The sequence below is a fragment of the Chinchilla lanigera genome, unplaced genomic scaffold, assembly GCF_000276665.1.
Source record: "Chinchilla lanigera isolate Chin_1 unplaced genomic scaffold, ChiLan1.0 scaffold00001, whole genome shotgun sequence".
Taxonomy (NCBI): domain Eukaryota; kingdom Metazoa; phylum Chordata; class Mammalia; order Rodentia; family Chinchillidae; genus Chinchilla; species Chinchilla lanigera.
Genome location: NW_004955402.1, coordinates 53,904,829 through 53,924,482, shown reverse-complemented (window position 1 = coordinate 53,924,482; position 19,654 = coordinate 53,904,829). Strand labels below are relative to the sequence as shown.

At 39.5% G+C, this 19,654-nt stretch overlaps 1 long non-coding RNA gene across 1 annotated transcript; it reads right to left on the bottom strand.

The window, feature by feature from the left end:
- Positions 1 to 1,932: 1,932 nt before the first annotated feature.
- LOC106147912 lies at positions 1,933 to 8,349 on the bottom strand. The gene is made up of 5 exons (XR_001232945.1): positions 8,109 to 8,349; positions 6,208 to 6,282; positions 4,725 to 4,754; positions 2,854 to 3,021; positions 1,933 to 2,133 (listed from the first exon to the last, which is right to left on the bottom strand). It is a non-coding gene; the product is annotated as an uncharacterized LOC106147912 (long non-coding RNA).
- Between the last annotated feature and the right edge of the window lie 11,305 nt (positions 8,350 to 19,654).

Genomic DNA, 19,654 nt, shown 5'->3' with positions numbered 1-19,654 from the left:
TCCCTACAGTATGCTGACTGTAAGTCTTCAGGTACAGACAAAGAAATGGTATAGCTGTAGCATGTGGTCGTTTTATTTTTTTAAGCACTCCCACTGATCTCCGTAGTGTTGTGCTAATTTGCATTTCCAGCAGTGGTAAAGAAGGCTTCCTTTTCTCCCCACATCCTTGCTAAAATGTATTGTGTTTTGTATTCTTGATGCCACCCATTTTTACAGGGGTGAGATGGAATCTCAGTGTAGTTGATTTGCATTTCCCTAATGGCTAAAGATATTAAACATTTTTTCATCCACTTATTGACTGTGGCTTTATATGTCTTATCTGAAACATAGGGGGGTTGATTCAGTTATTTTGTAAAGTAACTTCCACCTCTAAAGCTCTGTGATTATAAACTGCACCTCAGAGGTACTAATTCCACAAATTTTATCATCTCATAAAATCAGTGTAAGTCATAGCCATAAGAATTGATGTAAGATTTTTCCATCTCTGTGCCCTCCTTTTATTTTTTTCCTTTTCTATACTGTGCTTATTCTTCAAAGGGCACTTCTCCTTTGTGAGTTACAATTACCAGTGCTATTTTTTACAAGCCAAATAAAATAAATATTTTACTTTGGAAAGGGAAATGTACTTTTCCCCTAGACCCATGCCAACTTTCATTTCATACCTTGCCGTCATTTAATCAGCCATGATCTTTATGAGCAGTTGGAAAAGACATTAGAGAATTAATGACTCATCGGCCCTCCAGAGCTCTCCTAGGTCAAGAGGGCACAGGTTGTGCCCTCTCCTCTACACAAGGGGATGCTGATGGAACTCTAAATGAGTTATATATGCTGTTTTGTAACCTTCTGTTCTTTGCTCAAACATAAGGAAATGAATCATAGGGCTTGACCAAGACTTGCTGCTTCTGTCTCCATATGAAGCAATAATGATAAAACCGATGGCTGCCTGATACACACCCAGGAGCCAAGAGTGAGAGACAGAAAGACTTTAGTTGACACTTGTGAAGTGAAAAAATTTCAGCTTGATATTAGATACACTTCTGGACAGTCATGAAAACCAGCTGCTAGCATGCTCTCTGCTCAGATCTCAGGATCCTCATGTAAGATTTCAGGAAGCATGGGATATTTCAAATTAAAGGTCTTATTTAGCGACTGAATATGGACCTCAGTACAGACTCCCTTGGCTCTACATATAAAATAGATGCTCAGGTATTATTGGATTATAAACAAGGCTACCAAAGTATGATCCTTGCTCAAAGAAATATTTATGCAAAGGTAAAACAAAACATCCTACAGGTAGGAGCATTAATCCTGCTTCCCCAAGCTAAAAATGGAATGGGTGACTGCACAACCAGAAGAAGAAAATAAGCAAAGAGAAAATGACTTACATTTAGTTTGACTAATGGATTCTTAGTTATAAGAAAAAAAGGCAAAGGCAGTGATAAAGTGCAGAAGATTTGCTCTATTATTCAGCAGTGTAAAGAAGTAGGTTTAAATGATAGCAGCAAACACTGGAAGATGTGTGGCCATGGATTTCCTATTTTCTAGACACTCTGGTGTTGCAGAGATTGTCTCTTTGGAAGCATTCAACTAGTGCAGCCAAATAAAGTGATCAATATTTTTGCATGCCTGTGGGAAGATGATATATATAGATATATATACATATATATGTATACAGTTATTGAATATCTTTTAAAGCATAACTGAATTAAACCATTTCAATACAGGGTAAATAATGCTTGTTTTTAAGAAGTTTACTATCCAATGAAAAAACAGCTAATGACAACTTACTATAATAAGTGTTATTAAAGTAATATAAATAAAAAGAGGAATGGGAAAAAAAATATTCTTACCATAGACCTTGTCCCAAAGGTAAGACCAACATTCTGCTTTAAGGAACGATAAAAACTTGACAGACAAATTGAGAGAGGAAGCTTTATAAGGAAGATGGGACGGAAAGGACAGAGGCATTCCTTACAATGGCACACAAAACACCTCCAAATGTGATAATCCTGGCATTTCCTGCTCTTAATTCTTCACACCCGCTGAGCTTCTTGCCATCTTCCTACTCATCATGGTCTCGAATCCTCAGGGTCAGGAGTACTCTTCTTCTTTACTCAGAGAACTCCGACCCTTCTATTAGATCAGAAAATTTAAAAATTAAAAATAAATACTGCACTTGGGCTTCACAAACTGCCCAGTCTCTCTCACTACTACCCATGGCTGTCAACTTGTTAAAACACCCATGCCCAATATCTAACAAAGGATCATGCTGTTTGGCTATGCAGCTTTATTTACAAAGGCAGGAGGAGGGTCAGATCTGGCCTGCGGTGTGTATGTCTCTAAACCCTGTGGTAGGACATCACTCTGTCCTGGAAGAGAATGTTTTAATCTTGTGGAACACATGTATGTATCCTATTCAGATTAACTGCTTCATGCACCATTGGGTGTTTCCTTGAAACTCACATTTAACTGGGTATCTTGTATTTTATTAGATAATCCTGATGTACATCAATCAGAATTTCCTGTCCTCGTAACAGCAGCATTTAAAATCATAAATGCCTAATTTCTGATCAAGTGTGTAAGTGTTTTAGAGACTGAGAGGATAATTTTCATTTCCTTTGGAGGTGTCTAAAGAACTAAGGAAGTTTGTTGCAGTAAGAATGTTTGTGCTGTCAGGCACAGAAGACAATGGTCTCAAGATCTCTCCGTCCCCTGGGTCTGTCCACTGTATTTATCGGAAAGCCGCACATTTGATCAGATCCTCACACTTCTCCTGGAGGAGTGAGAAGCAGGGTGCCTGGCAGTTGGATTTGCTGATGACAATTTATCTCCATAGGACAGACATGCACTTACTGGCCACATTTTGACTGCAGTGGTTCTTGAATCTCCTATACCCAGGTTTTTCCAGAGCAAACTTCTTTTCTCCAATCAGAAGTTTGGTTTCCCAAGAAAGGAATTTCAGACACCAGCTAATTTTGCAGATCTTTTTCTTGTTGTGGCAGACAGGGAGAGGGTTGGGCACTGGGAAAGAGTAGAGAGGAATCTGAGAACCTGTGGGCTATCTGCCAGCCCCGCTCTCCTGGCACCTTCCTCCTGACACTGGATCAAAGGCCAGTCCTCCTTTTCTCCTCTTCCACAGTTTGCAGTGCACCTTATTCGCTATTCACATTAGCGCACATGATTTATATGTGAAGGGAACACTGCGTGTTTTAACCAATAGCTGCTGTAGCACCATTCCCAACCTGGACCTCATCTGCTGAGACCCTGTGGCATTTTCCTTTCCTGTGATGTTGGTCATGACGGTCAGGGGCAGCGCTGCTCCTGACTGGGGAAGTATGGGAAGATGTTAGAGCTGACTCTGCTCTGAATCACTGCTATCTTCAATCACAGGACATAACTAATCTTGAAACCCACAGACCACAGATATGAAACCACCACATTTCCAACTCAGGTTATAAGGCACAAATTATACTGCTTTTTTCTTGATGTCTGTTGTTCCAGCTTTCTCTAATCTCACCTCTCCAGCAGCTTCCCTTCACATTTAGAATATTCATTCTGAAACATAAAGTTAGTGTGCTGCTCCTGCGCTCAGAAACCAACACTGGTATCTAGTGACTACAAGATGAAATGTGGACTTGTCTTTAACATCTTTTACTTGTACTTTAGTCCTACCTAATGTTCCAGTTTTGTCTTTCAGTGCCGTCCACACCCAACTTTGCACCTTGCTGGATTTTCGAGTCTGAATATGTTTTCTATGTCACTCATTTTTTATTGATTCATTCAACAAACATCAACTAAATGTCTGAATTAAGCCAGGCACAGTAAAATTCACTGAGGATAAAAATGCAGTCTGTGATGAGAGCTATGACCAGGGAGGCATAAGGAGGACAGAGAAGGGACAATTAATTCTGAGAGGAAAACGAGTGGATGTTGTTTATCCAAAATGCAAATTTACCTGAGTGTGCTCTAGTTTTATTTGGTAAATCGGTAGCCATGTGTATGACTTTACTGCGGGAGCATTCCAACAAAGATGTCTGACCAATACGATCTGTATTTTTATTCCTTGTGTTCTTTGCTATGTTTTGTATATTACTATTGAATTGCTTTAAAGACATGGAGCTATTCTGCAGATGATTCGCCCCAATACACACGTAAACATTCAACACCTCGCCAGTAGCAAAATTCACATTGCTCTTTTGGCCTGAGAAATACCATAGTCACCAATAAGGGTAAATATGGACTCCTGAAGCTGTTACTACAGATGGTAATTTGACATGTTTATTGCTGCCAACACTCAAACAAAAAATATTCCTGGAGGAATGAATTCTAGTGTCTTTCTTTCTGGGTTTTTGGCTTGTTTTTTCTGGTGCTGGAAATTAACATTCAGTTTTCATACATGCTAAGGAAGTGTTATGCTGCTGGAGCTACACCCCAATCCCCAGAGCTTTTGTTTCCAAGAGACAGTTATTTAAGCAGTATAGATAGTGAGGGAAAGAATCAGAGCATGCTCAGTGGATCCTGAACATTGTTTTGCCAGACAAGTGAACATATGTCCTCCTCAGATAAGTGCTCATCACTTAAATTGCAGTATTAAAATCCATCTCTCAGCCCTTCAGGAAACTAGATGCTATCACATCATGTGTTTACTTTATTGTTCTGGGGAAAATCAGCCCTTCAATTTAAAGCTAGGTGCTGGGGACTTAGCTCAGTGACACAGTGCCTACCTGGCAAGCGCAAGGTCGTGAGTTCAATTCCTGGTACCGGAAAAAAAGGCAAAAAAAAACAATTTAAAGCTAGATGTGGTATTTTTATACAAAGGAATATTACTCAGCCATAAAAAAGATAAACTTGAGGTTTTTGTAGGTAAATGGATGCAACTAGAGACCATACTCATAAGTGAAATAAATCCAACCCACATGTATAAACATCATATTGTCTCCCTGGTGTAAACTCAAAACGTACAATAGATGATAGGAAAGGGAAAGAAATTGCTCAAAGGAAAGAATGACTGGGATGAGGGAAAGAGAAAAAAGAAAGAATGAAGGCAAAATATAAATATATATATATGAATAACTACAGTAACTATATTGCTGATATCTGATGGTATATTGAAAGGAACAGTTAATGCTTACAATTTTTTATGTTCTGACCAATGTTTCATGCTTATATATAGTAATCTGAGCAACTGATTTGAAGGTAACAATATGCAATGGAACTATCATGGTGAATTCCTACCATCTTGTCTAGTGAGACTCTGTATTATCTCTAATGTTTTATCAAAGAATTATTTTCTTATTGTCTTTAATGGTTTCAACAATCTTCCATTCTTGCATCTGGTAATCTGAGCAATGCAGTTGAGGATAACAATACATAACATAACAACCACTGTTAATTCGTATTATTTTGTCTGAAAGCCTGTTTCACTTTAAATATTCCTGCTTTGGTTTGTTTATGTTTGTAATGCTGGTATGTTGCTATTGTTCTTTTTTTTTCTCATTTACTACTGTCTTTAAAATAAAATTTAAAAAAAAATAAAAGTTGAGGGTCCTGGGTGAAGTGGTGCTCTAGAAAGGTGCATCACACAGGGCTGCACTAAACCAGCTTGGTGTGAAGGCGGTGGGCCAGGCTCACCCTCAACCCAGCAGGATTCAGGCAATACCCCTGACTCTTAGGAGATGCCTTTCCATGTGAATCTCAGTCCATGATTTAGCTAGTATCATTCCTGGTGAAGTCAGATCATTTCTCATGAAATAATAAAATCAAATTGGAGAAAGTTTTTCAGATGTTCTTTAACTGAAATGCCAAGACTTTCATGCCCTCTACATTTTTAATGTTTTCTTAATTAATTTTAGACATCTTTCTGAGGTGGCTATGCACTGTACATGAGAAAGGTTTTAAAGATATACTCTGCTAACTCTAAGTATATATATGGGGGAGGTATCAAGGAGTGCTTCTACTTTTTATTTGTATCATTTGAATTTCTTTTGGGGAGTATTTCCTTCCAGAAGATACATTGTTTTGCAATCAGAAAAAGTAACTTTCACAGCTTAAAAATTTCTTCATTTATTGTTCTATGTAAAGCCAGCTCTGAACATTTCTCAGTGAGCACGCATTTCCTGTGTATTACCAATGCCTAGGCCACAATGCCATGCAATGATAAATGCTCAATAGACATTAGTGGAATAAAATAATCAAGAAGATCCTTACCACCAGGATCACTGTATCAAGTCTGGCCCATCACGGCCTTATTGTGAGTGCACAGCTGAATTCTAGCCGAAATGACTGGAAAACGAGAAGAAACACAATGGGAAAGTCGGAGATGCGCATTGAGCTGCTTACTGGGCCTCCTGTTCCCACACGTCTACCTTGCACTAAGTAACACTAGAAGGATGTACCTATGAATGCCTCTTGTCTGTGTTTTTCAAATCAGTGTTTGACCCACACCTGTGTCTTCCTCCTGTTTGGGCCCCTGTCTAGCCCTGGCAGTACTGCCTGCCGCCCTTATCATCTCCTCCCGTTGTTTGATGCCCTAGCAACACCGATTGTAAAAGCATTTATACCTTTGGGTCACCGGCGCCACCTGTAAAACACAGCCCAATCCGGAAGTGGAACAAAGTGCAGTTTTACACTGTCCCTGCGCCCTGCCTGCACCCTGCAGGTGCCCTGCCTCTCTGAGAGGTGTTTCCTAGGCACATTCTTCACCAGCTTCAGGCAAAACTCACTCCCTGGGCCTGGCTGAGAGGGTTTTCTGGGGACCGGCAAGTGTACATACTATTTTTATTCAAAGCACCAAAATGAAGGTAGACCTGGTTAGGAAATGTTAAGTGAAAAAAGATATGCTAACTTTGCTCCCGAGTAACTCCAAGAAAAGAAGTTTTTCAGCCTTGCAGTGGTCTAGGAGGGTAGCCCTGAGTGGTTCATTCAGTAGCCTGCATTTAATATTTTTATGAAAAAATCAGCCACAAGACATTGGACAGTATGCTCACATCAGTGCGAGTGCAACCCTTGCTGTGCCGGGGCCTAGGGGCTCCTCGTGCTGGACTGAGGAGAACACAAAGCAGAGGATAGTGCAACACGAACGCCAAACACTAGTAGGCTCTGAAACAGTCTTTGGTTCCCACATCACTAAGGCAACCTGAACCTAACCCAGAACAACTGAGCCCTGGTGAGTAACTCCAGCCCTTGCTGGGGTGAGTATGAAAAACCAGAAACAGTTCTGGGTGCCTCCAGAAAGAGGTAAACATAATTCCTTACCAACAGAATTTTATAATATCCATTCCTCATTCCCCACGGTCACTGACAAGTTCCCATTTCCTCATCCTCAATTAAAATTTATATTTAGGATCAATTCAGTGTTCCTATTTTTCAGGTGGTAACTTAGCCTTTTTTAAATCCGAGCCAACACAGCCTAAAGCTAACAAGAGTAAAAGGGGTTGAGAGCTTGGAGAGAGGAAAAGCACTGAATTGGAGCCCGAGTTTCGTGCATCGGGCAGTGAAGGACAGCAAATGTCTGAGTGTGCTGTGTGTCCAAGACTTATGAGTGCACCTTCGGGGAAACTGCCAGTCAAATCCAGGATGATCAAAGAACAAAATAAATGTGTCCACCTCTCCTCATCTTTCTCCTTCTCCTCTTCATCCTCCTTCTCTCCCCCCATCTAAGATGCTGCAGTTCTTGCGGAAGAATAGGGCATACTTATTAGACCATTTTTATGTGTTTAGGATCTAGTACATTTACATGTGCGTGCCGGACAGAGTCTTAAAGCAGGGGGGTTATTTCCAGAAACATCTCCTGCCCCCATCCTCTGGCCTCCACTTTCTGTTCCCTTTTTCATTTTACTGGCATAAACCTATTCATCTTCACCCACATGCTTCCTGTTTTCTAGACCTTTCCCTGTGAAAAAAGAGGTAAATTTTATGTTCTTTGAATAAAACCTGCATAAAATACTCTCTTTGCCTCCGGCTGTAAAATTTTAAGCCAAGTTTACTGTGAAGGCGAGGTTATTGCCGATATTCTGAACTGAAGGCTACTGCTGAAGGCGAATCTTTGTGTGTGCTTCAAGGTAATGAGAGAAGGCATCCAGACAGAAGAGTTGCAGCCAGTCTTTCACCTCTGAGACTCCCCCGTGCAGAGTGTGGAGCCTGCGCAGAAAACCTTGCACAGAAAAGCACGTCTGTGAATAGCTGAGTCCTTCTTCACGTGTCCAGAATAAGAAATGATTTCCTTTTGTTCTTCACGTTAGCTTCATTCCTTATCCAGTCTAGGAAATCCAAAACCTTCCCGGTAGTAGCGATCTAAGTGTCAGTATTCTCTTCTTGTCCCATGTCCTCACCTACCTCCTGCCCACTCTCTTCCCCTCAAGCACAGTAATTATGATGTCAGAATCCAGGAACACAGCCCTATGGATTGAGTTCTATGAAAAAGGAAGAAAAGCGAGTGATGCTGGATTACTGATCCTCCTGGCAACGCAAGTTTCTTGCTCTGTTCTGGCTGCCACAGCCAAACCCCACAGACTGGGTGGCCTTAACACAGACATGTACTTTTTTTTGCATCTGGAGACTGGAAATCCCAGATCAAGATACCTGAAATGTTGGTTCCCAGAGAATTCTCTTTTCCTGCCTTACAGACATCTGCTTTCTCACTGTATCCTCTCGTGGCCTTTCCTCTGTGCCCTCACACAGGAAGAGAGGAAGAGAGCGAGAACTGGGTTAGGGCCCAGCCCACCTGACCTCATTTGACTCTAATTCCCTAAAAATCTTGTCTCCGAACATAGTCACATTAGGATTAGAGAGTCTATGTGAAGACTGCAAGTTTGATCTAAGCCTGGGCAACTCAGTGACTTAGTGAGACCTTGGATCAAAATAAAAACATGTTGAGGATGTGCCAAGGACCTGGGTTCAAAGGTTACATGGTAGTAGTAAGTACGTGGAATAATGCTCACATTAGCTCTTCGGGAATGCCAGTTAAAACCACTGAGATACCACTACACATCGATGAGACCACGAAGATAAAAGCAGAGATAAGTCCAAGTGCTGACAAGGGTGCAGAACAACTGACTGCACTGCTGGCGACAAGTGAAAAACATGCAGCTACTCTGGAAAGCAACCTCGTATTTCCTGTGAAGTGAAATACACAGAGCACAAGCCTGGCAGTTCCATCGATAGGTGTTGACCCAAGAGAAAAGTGCATGTCCACAAAGACTTTTCCATGCAGCTCTGTTTATAATGACTAAACATTAAGAAATCACTTGCATGAGCATCTCCACCTCAGCTCTGTTGTTTGTTACCTGATTTTGTTAAATGATGGCAATTTGTGATTAAAAAAAAAGAATAAACAGTAATGGCGAAAGTTAATGCTAAGAACTACAGACAGAGCAAGAGGAAATGAAGATAGAATTTCAAAGAAGTTGTATAACAGCATAGTGTCAGTCTGTACTTATCTTACCTCTTAGACATAATTCACTGGTTAAGCAGAACAAATGAAAATGCTTTAAGGAAATGGAAACAAGATAGGACTGCTCTGAACAAATGGCCTTCAGTAAGCTACTCTGGAGGATAACGTGGCAGTTTGTTTCAAACCTAAAAATGTTCTTACCACACATACCCAAAATGCAATCTTAAACATTTATCCCAGAAAAATAAAGTCATATTTTCACACAACAGGAATGTGAGTGTTCATAACAGCTTTATATAGATAACTCAAAATTGGAAAATACCCAAGTGGATTTAAACAAATGATTAAACACACTGTGGAATATCCATGCCATGGGGTACTGCTCAGCATAAAAGGAATGAACACTCTCTGAATGAATCTCAGGAACTGCTTTTGGGTGAAAACAGCCAATCCCCAAGGTGACTTACTGCATGATACAATTTATACATTCTGGCGGTGACAAACCTATGTAAGTAGAGAATAGATTAGCTATTACAAGGGCTTGAGGATGGAGAAAGGATGGGTGTGGCTATCAAAGGAGCCCTATGGTGACAGTGCAACTAAGTGTCCTGACCGTGGTAACGGTGTGATAACGCTGCACCCACTCTCTGAGCAACTCTTAGCACAGTCAAGTTGACACCTAAAACCATCTATCACACATACAGAAATGAATGCATATATAATGGTAAAATCTACATAAGTTACATGGATTGCCATAATGTTAATTTCTTGGTATAGATATAGTAGTACACTTAGTACATAAAATGTTTACATTGGGGGAGGCTGGGGAAGTGTGCACAGGACCTGCCTATGTATTTCTTTACAAAGTTTCCTGTGAATCTATAATTTTTTCAAAATTTTAAAAATACAGAAAAGAAAAATTTAGTCAAAGACTTTTTTGAATATTATCATAAATCATTTTAAGCATACCTTTAAGTATTCTACAGTCATAACTCTCTCAGATATACCTTTCTCTATTCATATTTTGTGCACACAGAATTCAAGGTGACACCTTGCTAAAGGAAGGACTTTCACAAACATTTTAATGAAGCTTACAAGACTGCTTACAAATACCTTCCATTGTCACAAATATTTTTCAGCTAACAAACGGTAGTCACAAGTGCAATGATAATGACATTGGATCTTACTTGAATTACTTTTTTTCTTACAAAAGAAATTGGTAGTTGGGAAGAAATGAGGCTAGAAATTAATAGCTGGCATTTCCAGTGGGAAGGCCTCTGTAAAGGTTGAAGTCACCATTTTAAATCTATTAAGCAGAATCTGTTTTTACTTCTTCTAAACTTAGTATGATAGAACTTTTGTGCTAGAGGAATTATGTATACCCATTTGTCCAGTTAGATTTAACATGATACTTTTAAACTGCCATAAAATACAGGAGAAGAGACTAATCTGACAGAACAGAAAGCTCCAACATAGACTCCTGCTATATGAGCATATGAAGATGATAAAGACAGAATTTCATCCTCAGAAATTTGCTGGTTTACTTAGAAAGTGATGTTGGGCCAAGTTCACCATTAAGAAACTAAAAGAAAACATGTACATGGCAGCTGTCCCTATTTATCTCACAGGCAAAGGGTCTATGACAACCTGTTCCATGCAGAAGAAACAGGTATGGACCACATAATGTGGCCAGGACCACATTAACATGAGGGCTCATCATTCTGGAAGCTTTAAGAGGAATCTGAATTTTTATATAAAGTCTCCCAATGTTTCAAATATTTTTGTAACACTGTGTGAACTAAGCTGTGTTAGATTCCTAGGGTTGTCATTACAAATGATCAACAACTTAGGTGGCTCAAGCAATAGCAATCTATTCTGTCACAGTCCGAGAGGAAGGAATCAAGGTACTGGCTGGTTTGATTCCTCCTGGAGGTTCCAAAAAAGAATCTGTTGCCTGCTTCTCTCTTAACTTTTGATGGTAAAATAAATCCCAAATATATCAAAATCTTTTATACAAAAAAGATTATAAAACTATTTAGATTTTAAAAAACACAAAAAGAAACACTTAGGTAAATGTTTGCCTACTCAAAGAGTAGAGAAAGACTTTATAAACAGACAGGCACTATTTATACAAAGAGTAAGATTGATAAATGTTGTAGATTTAACCATAAAATGTATTTCTCTACATTTAAAAATACTCTCTACATTAAAAATGAACAAAGTAAAATACAGACCAAGAATATTATAAAAAGTTAAAACAGATACAATTAGGTTGTCTTTTGACTGATTTGTACCCTTCAAAAAGACAGATTGGCATGGCACCATAACAGAAAATTGACAGCAGAGGAAAGAGAAACACCCTGGACATATGAAAACATGTTGCATCTCACCAGCTACCAATGTACTGCAAATATGAAAGCGGTAACAATCTTTTTTCTCCCAAACAAATAGATCAAGATTAAGGACAAACCAACAAATACTGATTCTTGGTGATGGCAAGAGGGTGGCCATCATTGTCATACATGGCTAGTGGCAAGGAAATTATACAGACTTTCCAGTGGATTTGCTAGCTGGTATCAAAAGTCCTGAAAATGTTCATCTCTGACGTGTTTACTGACCAAAGCAGTTAACCAGCAACTGTTTGCTTTTTGAGAGTGGATGGTATTTTAGACACTATTCAGAGACAGTCCTTGTCCCCAAAGTGATCTCATGGCAGGACAGATTATGTACATGATGCCATTTTGTATGTTACAGAAGCTTGTGCATACACACCACATTTATATAAAAATTGGAAATAATAGCCACAAAAAAATTTGTTCTCACCTCTCAATGATGTTATTGTAGAGGTATTTTCTTTTTAATCTGTATTTTCATAGACTACTTTTAAAATAAATAGAAGAGAATGAATTAATAGCTGAAAAAGGAGAAACTTTTCTACATCCTCTTTTTTTAACTTCAAAGGAAACAAAAGTGCTAATAGTTACTCCAAGTTTATCTCAAAATTTTAGTATCACTAAGAGTGATAGAATTATTGACCCATGAAGAGCACTCACTTTACGGACAGATCCTATTGACCAGTATTAGCTCATACACAGTCACTGCAGACAGACTGGGATCACCAGAAGCACATCCTGGGAACAGGTAAATCTCTCTTCTAAAGATGGAATTCAATTTTCAGTAATGACTTTGTGTTTTCACTGGGCCTACAAAAAACTGCTAGGTTCCCTGCAGTACTCAAAGCCCTTAATTTAGAGGCAGGTCTGTGACTGCTTTTCCACAAAAAGAGGGAATGTTACCTTGGCAGAAGATGTGGAAATAAAGACTGTTGATTTTTAGGAGAAGACAAATCAATGAAAGGAACAAAGGAAGAGGATATATATGTATGAAGAAAGGAAAAAGCTATCTCTGAAAAGTATCACATCCAAAAAGTATGTGGTGAGTGGGCTAGAGGACCATCTCTATAGCTTGCCCCCCTAAAATCAGTCTTAATGGATGCTCTAACAATGGTCAAAGGATAATGTAAACCTTTCTGTACTTTGATGAATAGACTGAAGAGAGAATAAAGACAAAGTAAAGAAACTGAAGCAGAACATTGTTTACATATAGTCAAATTCACAAAATATAGCAATAAAACTCTAGCGTATGTCAACTAAAATCAGATTATCTGTAGTGATGCAGACACTGATGTCACACAATGAAAAGTAACTGATTTATAATCATGGGTTAATATCTTACCAGTCAATGCTTTATTATTAGCTATTATTGAATCATTATTATTGTTATTATTGAATCAGAACTTCTCAGAAAAATAATGTCCAATTCCCCTTTAAGCAGGAAGTAAAATCTAGATATTAATATTATGAAACTTCCTAGATCTTTATTCTCCTTTTTATGGGGGGGGGGGTTCCAGTACCGGGAATCCAACTCACAACCTTGCGCTTGCCAGTGCCTGTGCCGCGAGCTAACCCCCAGCCCCCTCATTCTTTTTTCAAAAACCTGAAACTAATTCTATTATTTTAAATTTTTTGCATTACTTGTGTGAATTTCCATTTATCTGCATAAAAGAAATCGTTTAGTTCCCAATATATGTAAGATGACAAATTGTTATATATTAGGAAACCTAGTTGGATATTGGAAGGTATTTGTGAAAATTTTTAAAGGACAGTGTTATGGTTTGTGTCTAGATGCCCCCTCAAAGCCTCATGTGGTCATGGGGCGGGCTTCTAGAGTTGTTGATTGACTCGTGGTCCAGTGGGATCACGGGTGTGATTACTACACTCATGATCCAATGGGATTATGGGTGTGAGCACTGGGATTATGGATGTGAGTGCTACACCCACCCTGACTGGATGTGGCAGGGCAGGTAGCCTGCGTACAACATAAGGGAGGGAAACAGGCTGCTTGCTGGCGCTCCTCCCTCTTGTTCTTGTTGCTTTTGCTGCCTTCCACCGCCATGAACTGTTGCCCTCTGTCATGTGCCACTCTAACTGGGAGCCAGCCGGGTATGGACTGCAATCTCCAGAAACTGTGAGCTAAATAAACCTTTCCTTCCTCAATTCTGCATGTCAGGTATTTTGTTTCAGCAATGAGAGAAAGTAACCAAGACATATGATACAAAAAATTGTTGCAAAACAAACGAAGTTCACTGAGTTCCATCTCATATCATTTTTCAAGTATCTGTTTCACATCAGGCATTGGGCTATGTTCAGAAAATATAAAGATGAATATGATCTATTCCCTACAGAAGCATATGTATAGATGCATAAACAGATTGCTTCCATATAACGCATAAATGCTGTGATAGTTATTAATTGAAAATTGGAAGTGTTCACACTAGAGAATCCACACACGACTGCAGATGAATTAAGGATGCCAATCATCTGAGTTAAAATTAGAAGACTGCTCTGGATTATCCAGCTGGGCCCAATGTACTCACCCTTAACATCTTCAAAAAATGAAAGCAGGAGACAGAGTAGCCTGGGAGCAGTGAAAGGAGACCTGAGTTCAGGAAAAAAGACACAAAGAGATGCAGTGGTCACCACCCAAGTGAGATAGGGGTCACAGCTCAAAGCATGGGCAGCCTCACGAAGCTGGAAAGGCCTTGGAGGCAGATTCTCCACAAGAGCCACAAAAATGAACACAGTATGTACTTCAGTCTTGGGACTTGAAGATTTTATGATCCCTTGCTTTCCACATAGGTAATTAGAGTAGATAACACCCAGTAGCAGCAACCAGGCAGAGGTCACACCCCCATCATGTGACACATTGCCAAAGCATGAACTTCATCATCTCCCACCCACAGGTCAGGCAACCTGGCTGACGCCTCACTGCACAAGGCATAAATACAAATATACTATTTCACGTCCTCTCTTCATTCAAACCAGAAACCAGTGGGTTTTCTTTTTCCTCTTCTTTCCCATGGCAGTCCTGGTGCCACCCACCCTCCTGGGCAGAGACCTGTCCTGGTTCCTGTATGGTCATGTCATCGTAATAGAGAGGGTCCCCTTTCCCTTGTGTCTCCCCACTGTGGCCTCTTCCTGGTTGTTGCTAAGCTGACTTGCCTGTTTTTCTCACTGTCCTGGCACTCTGGCTCCTACCTCCTGCAGAAGCCTGTTTTTCTTCACTTATGTCTATTTTTTTTTTCAAAAATATTCCTAAACTTTGGCAAATTTCTATATTTTATTTTCTTCTCATCTCTCAATAGTAAAACCTGAAAATAAAATTGAAAAGTTTATTTCAGATTATGCATTCTTTCAACTTTATCACAAACTTTTATACTATGTTACATGCATTTAGTAAGAACCATAATTCAACAAACATTTACTGAGTAGCCACCCACTGAGAGGGTGAAGGGAAATTGCAGAGTCAGCTCAGGCATTACTCTGTCTAGAGGGTAAAGCAGTCAAGCGAGTTGGCAATCACAATAGCATGTAAGAGTATACATCTTGAGAATTGGGAAAAGTTAACCCAGAACAAGGAAGTGGGGTAGTTTGGTGTTTGGGAGATATATTTGAAGCAAAGTGAACATCAGCCACAAAGGAATAAAACAGCCAGAGAGCTCAGTTTATGAAGAGAACTTATAAGCATCTAGCTGGCGTGTCAGTGTCTGGAAGACAAGCGAAGTGTGCTGCTAGCAGTGAGAATCACTGCAAGGAGTTCAGAAAGATGTGAAAATAGATTAAAAGACGTATTCAACAGGAGGAGATGGGTGTGCAAAAATGACAGAAGGCAGGACCCTGGCTCCAAGGAGCTCTTCACCTACTGGGAGAGACAGATATGTAAACAAATCATTACAGAACTATGTGCTTGGCTCTAAATATAGTCCACACAAAGGGCTAGGGGACAAAGGAGGAAGCTTTCCACACTGCCTGCAGAGAAAAAAGTAAGGCTTTGAGTAGGTGACAACTGAGCGAGATGACAGATGAGTGGGTGGCAGCCAGTGCTAGCAGAAGGGGTGCACCCTTTGGGTGGGACCAGGAAAAGTACCTCCAATTTAATACCCAGTATTAAATTACTCAAATATTTGCCGTTCTTTTTAAATTTCACGAATCTGCAGCACAACTCTGTCTTAGGAAATTGTTCCTCATGTTACAGATAGTAGGCGTTAAACTGTAACCTCGGGTCTCTTCTCAAGAGTACTGAATGTTTGTTTAAAAAAAACACTGCACCTGACACTGTGCCAAGACAAAAGGAGCTTTTGAGAAGTCTTTTTAGTATAAGGAAGCTGGTCTCCTCTCTAGGGCCTAAACTGTGGGAAGCTTTGAGCCCTGAGCCCAGACTCAGAAGCAGTCAAGTGATATGCTGCATCTGCATGGGATACATCAGACCCTCCTGGGCCTCCATAAAAACTGACTCAAAACTCAAGTGTCCAAGTAACTTGGGTGAGGAAGAATTTGTTTTCTCTTTAGCAGCACCAAACTTTGCAAAGGATCAGTTGGAAAGAATGCCACATTTAATGTGTTCTTAAAGTCCAACAAGTACAACACTAACACACAAATAATTGTAGGACACAAGATTCTCAATTTTTTAAACTCCCCACAATAAATGTAATTATTATGCACTGCAAACATGCACTAGTAAAAAAATTTCAGTAGTTTAGGAATAATCTCAATATCCATCCACAAATACAGTGGGTGTTATGGACTGAATGTTTGTGCCCTCCATTCACCTATGGAAGCCCTGCCCTGGTGGTATGGAATTAGGAATAGGGCCTTTGGGTGGTGATTAGGTCATGAGAGATGGTGGAATTAGTGTCTCAGGAAGAGGACTGGGAACTCTCCTGGGTCTTCTCTCCCCCAGGTCAGGAGAGAAGAGCAAGTTGGTCATCTGTAGCCAGGAAGGGCACCTCACCAGAGCCCGACCGTGCCAGCAACCTGATTTCACCTCCAGCCTCCAGAACTACGAGAAACACATTTCTGTGCATTAGAAGCCACCTAGTCTATGGTATTTTGACATGCGAGCCAAAACTAAGACACAGCCCTTTCCATTGCTGAGGAAAAAGTATTAGGAAAGCAGACTCGGCTGTACTAGATCAGCAGAATTCTGAGTTATGTGTGGTAATTGTGGAAATATTGAAATAGGAACTATAAAAAGCAACTGAAAATAAAGGGAGGGGAGATAATTTATGAGGAAATGTACAAAAGGAAGAATAACTATTAGTAAAAGATAATATGACATTTAATAGAAAAGTCAAAAGATTACTCAGTAGTGATTTTTTAAAAACCATGAAAAAGATACAGTGATGAGCCTTTAGGTACTAAACATAGTAGCAAATATATACAATAAAAACTCTTAGAATACAAATAGTCCTCAGTTAATGACCCATATGTTTAACAACTGTTCAGCTTACAACTGAGAGGTGATGTTTGGACTTGTCACCCGCCACTCTGACTTAAGAGTACAAGTCTATACATCTTGTTTAGACAAGTCTATACATTTTCTTTTGTACAAGTCTATACATCTTGCTTAAAGACCCTCAGTGTGTTTTTGGTACAATACATCTTGTTTACATCTGAATTTTTATTGACTGTACTGTACAGTATTTTACTTTAGTTTTAGGTCATTATATGTTACAGTATTGCATGTAAGTTATTCAAATAAAACCAAAGTCATCAAATTGGAGTTTCCTTTGACCATTTCATTGTCCTGAATATCACAACGTACATACTATATACAATTCCTCATTTAATGACCACTTTGTTTAATGACCTCATTGCAGGAATATAACTTGGTAGTTAAATGAGAAATATCTGTACATGGACAACATGGTGTAACTGCAATCACTACAGAGCAGTGGTTCTAGACCTCAGGCAGTTTTATCCCTCATGAGACATTTGGTAATGCCTAGAGACATTTTTGGTTATCACAACTTGGGCAGCATGGAGGTCATGCCACTGGCATCTAGTGAGTAAAGGTCAGGATGCTGCTAAACAGTTTGCAAATGCCAAGATGGCCCCACAACAACAGGTACACAACAAAATATCTGCATGAGAAACCTGCTCTAAAGTACTGTGTCAAATACTGCTCTTAAACTGATGAGTCAAGTAGACAAAAAAATATATATATATACACACACTCATATATATTCATTATATGAAACTGAACTTAATATAGAAATATAACTTTCTATTCCATAAAAGTTATATATAGTATTATTTTTATATCTTAGATATAAAATCCTTAGACTATATTTAATCCCTATAGTAGGTTTTGATTTATGACTTACTATAAATCAAACATAACTGTATACTAACTAGCACAAATCAGCTAGAAAATTTTAATTTCTTGAATGTTATCAAATTTGGTCTTCTTAAGTAAGATAAAAAATGCATCTGGACTTTTAAAGGAGAGAAGCCAATGAGAGACAGGTCCCCACTTCTTTAAGAATTCTTACTTTAGAATCTGTCAGACACCAGAACCAGGACAGTGATGAAGGACTCCCACACAAGTTAACGGAGCTCAGTTAGAGCGAGAAGAGGGGCAAGGAGAAAGACAAAGGGTGCGCCCTGGTTACAAATGGATTGCAACCATTGGGATACAGACCATTCTAAACCATTCTATTTGGAGGTCATCTGACACCCAAACATTATGTGCGCTCCCTGGAACCAGACAGAGAGGCAATACAGCAGGTCTTTCTGGTAGATACCATTAACCTATTTAAAAAAAATTATTGATTTTTCTTAGTACATAATGATCACATTCACTGTGGAGGATTTGTACAGGTACATAGCACATCTTAATTTTTTTGTCTCCTTCCCTTCCCCGTTTATAAAATCTCTATTTCTGTTTTTTCCCCTGTTTGCAAGAACTTCGATTTTTAATTCTGTGACATTAAGACCTTGTTCCATGTTGCCTTGGAGAAGCTTTTTCAGGAAAGTGTTTCAGCAGTGTTTTGCTTCCATATGATTGTGTGAACCATTCAGATGTGCCATCTAAAAGTTAAACAGTAAATAAGACGTCAAAAGAAGGTGCAGGGAATGAGAGAAAGTGAATGGGTCCTGTACTTAGAGAAAGAAAAGAGTAATGAGCTTTCTCTTAGTCATGAAATCCAAATGACATGTTCCAAACCTCAGGGTCCAATAACTTTTCCCATTCTCTAAATACAGATGGTCACCAGGGGGAAAAGTGAGAAGTGCGTGGGTAAACACAGCAGCTGGTGCACTTTGTTGTCTAGTTAGGAGAGTTTTGCCCATTGGTCTTGATATACAGGAAAGAAACTCTCACCCTGCTAGATGTCCAATACTAGTTCATGTTCTCTAAAATTGAAGAATACATTTTAATAACAACAGAGGTTAAGAGCAGAATATATATATTTGGAGAAAGAAAGGTTTCTGTCCAAGACAGAGACAGAAGGGGTCCCAAATGGGTTGCCAAGGACCTTGCATTTTTTAGGGATTTTTATAGAGCAAACCCATGATGTGAGGTAGGTGGAAGGTGGGAAAAATGGTAAACTGCAAGGTGGGCATGAGGTAGGACAAAACCATGGTCAACCAATAAGATCACAAGCATATTTGCTCAGGTGAAATTGACTACATCAGGATCAAATGGAGAAGCAAGTCATACAGTGTAATGGATTGATAACTGGTAGTCAACTTATAACCCCCAGCTGAACTGAGTAAGTGTGGTGCTGGGTGTGGGAAGCCCACCTGAGAACTGTTGCCAGCAGCATAAAGGCAGACCTGGAGAAGAAAAAGGAGGCTGTTGGGAGCTGAGAAAGGCTGTGGGGAGCTCGCTTTCCTGATGAACTTGGCTGTTTTCATCCTC